At 48.9% G+C, this 2,467-nt stretch overlaps 1 protein-coding gene across 1 annotated transcript in view; it reads right to left on the minus strand.

Moving 5' to 3' along the window:
* Cndp1 (carnosine dipeptidase 1) overlaps positions 1-1,831 on the minus strand; it is a 41,498-nt gene extending 39,667 nt beyond the window's left edge. The window contains exon 1 of the mRNA XM_031366345.1: positions 1,641-1,831. The gene's annotated coding sequence lies outside the window, so the exon portion shown is untranslated. The remainder of the gene's footprint in view (positions 1-1,640) is intronic.
* Positions 1,832-2,467: the final 636 nt, after the last annotated feature.

The raw sequence follows: 2,467 nt of genomic DNA on the forward strand, positions 1-2,467 counted from the left end.
TTGGCCTTGAACTCAGAAATCCGCCTGCCTCTGCCTCCCAAGAGCTGGGATTAAAGGTGTGCTCCACCACCGCCTGGCCTGTTCCTCAGTTTCTTTGTCTGTGTCTCTGTGTGTGTGTGTCTGTGTTTGTATCTCTGTGTGTGTTTGTCTGTGTGTGTGTGTCTGTGTGTGTGTGTGTATGTGTGTCTCTGTGTGTGTCTGTGTGTTTCTCTGTGTGTGTGTGTGTGTGTGTGTGTGTGTGATAGTCATGCTGGGCCTCAAACCATTCTACTCTTGGCTTTTATGTTGCAGAAAGAAGAGCCGAGCAGCAGGAAGGGAGACATAGGAGGCTCTGGAGCAGAGCCTGGTCCTGGTGCTTCTTCAGATGTCTGTCTGGAGCTTGGGTTCCTGCTTACTAGTGCTGGTTGCAGTGTATATAGAACAAAGGTTCCTGGTGTCCCAGTCTTAGCTTCAGATACTAAACTCCTGCTAGGGCATCCTCAGCTATGCCCTACCATGGTGCCCACCTTCCCTAAGGAGCAGATCCTCAAAATCTTAGCTTTTCCATGCGGCAAAGTTACAAGAACTGCAAGTTTCTATACCATCTGGTAATGTAGTCTGATCATCCAATATGACCCAAAGCTGAAGTTGAGACCAAGTTTATCCTAAACACAAAGAATGTGTTTTCTTCAATGAAAAGTGGAAGCCTACACACTTCCAAAAGGTGATGCCAACAAAGGGGCCCAATTTGGAGGATCTAATCTGGCTTCTGCCATGCTGAGTGGAGTCATAAGGCACGCACGCATATCATTACACAGCTGCTGCTCAGACTTCCTACCCGGTATGACATCATATGTCCTGCCTCCTCTCCTTGCTCCAGGCTAGTCAACATGTGTGCTCAGCTGACCCTGAACCTCCTTGACCAGAGCCACCACCTTCACCACTGACAATCCACTTGCAACACAAATAGCTGAGAGCAGGGAGCTGGAACAGAATCTGCTCCCCCACTAGGTGTCCTTGACAATAAAGGGCCTACAGAGTGGTGCTGCTGCCTCTGCATTGATGCCCATTATTTCCCTGCCCCTTTCCCCCATAAAACCAATTCCTTATTTCTTTTAATGTAAACAGAAAGCTGGGCATGTAGTGTTAGGTTCCAAACCAGACTACTGCTCAGGCCGCAATGCCTGTAGCAGCCCCTCTCCTACAGACACTGACAGGTACCCTATTGGTCGGGGAAGCCTGAGATAACAACCTTCCAGGTGCCGGGATTTTTTACCTGGGGAAGTGAGATGACGCCAAAGGGCTCTTGGTGGCCATACATCCTGTTGCCCAGCTAGGTCCTTGCTACCTGCTGGGGAACAGAGAACCTGGCTGCAGGCCATGGGGCAAGATCTTTTCCCTTTCTCACGGTGCTGTAAGAATGGACCCCAACTCGGCTACAAGGGCTTAATTCTCCTCAGAACCTTCGCCATCATCGGTCTATGGTGCTGAGGCCAGCGCTATACCCTGAGCCCCCATTACGGCTGTCTATCTGTCCATGGCATTAATAAGAAACTTCTTTGCCCAACGGTCCTGCTTAGTGTCTCTCTTGAACCTGCACCTGAGACCCTTCAGTTTCCCATCTTCCAGAGGTTGTCTGCGGCACCAAAGATTTTACTCACCAAGTCTCCTGCCGTCCTAATGTTTCTGTACGGTGAAGGCTGCTCTGTCCTGTTTCTGCTTCAATGAATTTATTACAACATGGGAAAAAAATGTGTTTTATTAACTTGGTTTTTCACGGTGGTCGGTTTAAAACAAAACACAAAGGAAGAAAACAAAACTCTCAGGTTTTTCCAGGCTGTGTTTATCCCAGCCTTGGACCTGCAGAACAAGGTCCAAGGATCCCCGCAGAGAGGAGTGGCAGGGACCCAGTTAAGGCGGGGCCTCCTTCAAGGAGCCACCCTCCCTCAAGATGAAGGCAGCAGTTCTGAGGAGCAAAGCTCCCCTGGAAATGTACAGGCAGATATCATCAAACATCTGTACAAGCTGACAGTCCCGACCCAGGGACTTTTGAGCTCTTACACATAAGTTTAGACTCTGAACCTGAAAGGCCAGGCTCTAGAAAGACAACAGGTGTATAAAATTTACTACTTAGCTAGGTAGTGAGACCTCTATACCCTCAGATATAGACATACACATAACAGTCCATGAGATAACAGTAACCCTCCCCTTACTGCTAAAAATCGATCCCCATCCTCTCAGCTCCCCGGGCATGGTTCTTTCTCCTAGCCTTGGCTGTCTGCTGAACCACAGTACACAATACAATACTGTTACCAGAGTGCATACCCTCTCCACTTCTGACCACCCCTTCCCTTCGTAAATCTGTCACTGTCACGCATGCATGGCAAAGCCATAAGAACTAGGTCTCTGTACGACCATCTGCTGTGGTCTCATCAGCCGGTTTGACATGAAAGCTTTGGTTGAGGCCAAGTTTGACTGAGAGTCATTG

The sequence above is a fragment of the Mastomys coucha genome, unplaced genomic scaffold (assembly GCF_008632895.1).
Source record: "Mastomys coucha isolate ucsf_1 unplaced genomic scaffold, UCSF_Mcou_1 pScaffold13, whole genome shotgun sequence".
Classification (NCBI taxonomy): domain Eukaryota; kingdom Metazoa; phylum Chordata; class Mammalia; order Rodentia; family Muridae; genus Mastomys; species Mastomys coucha.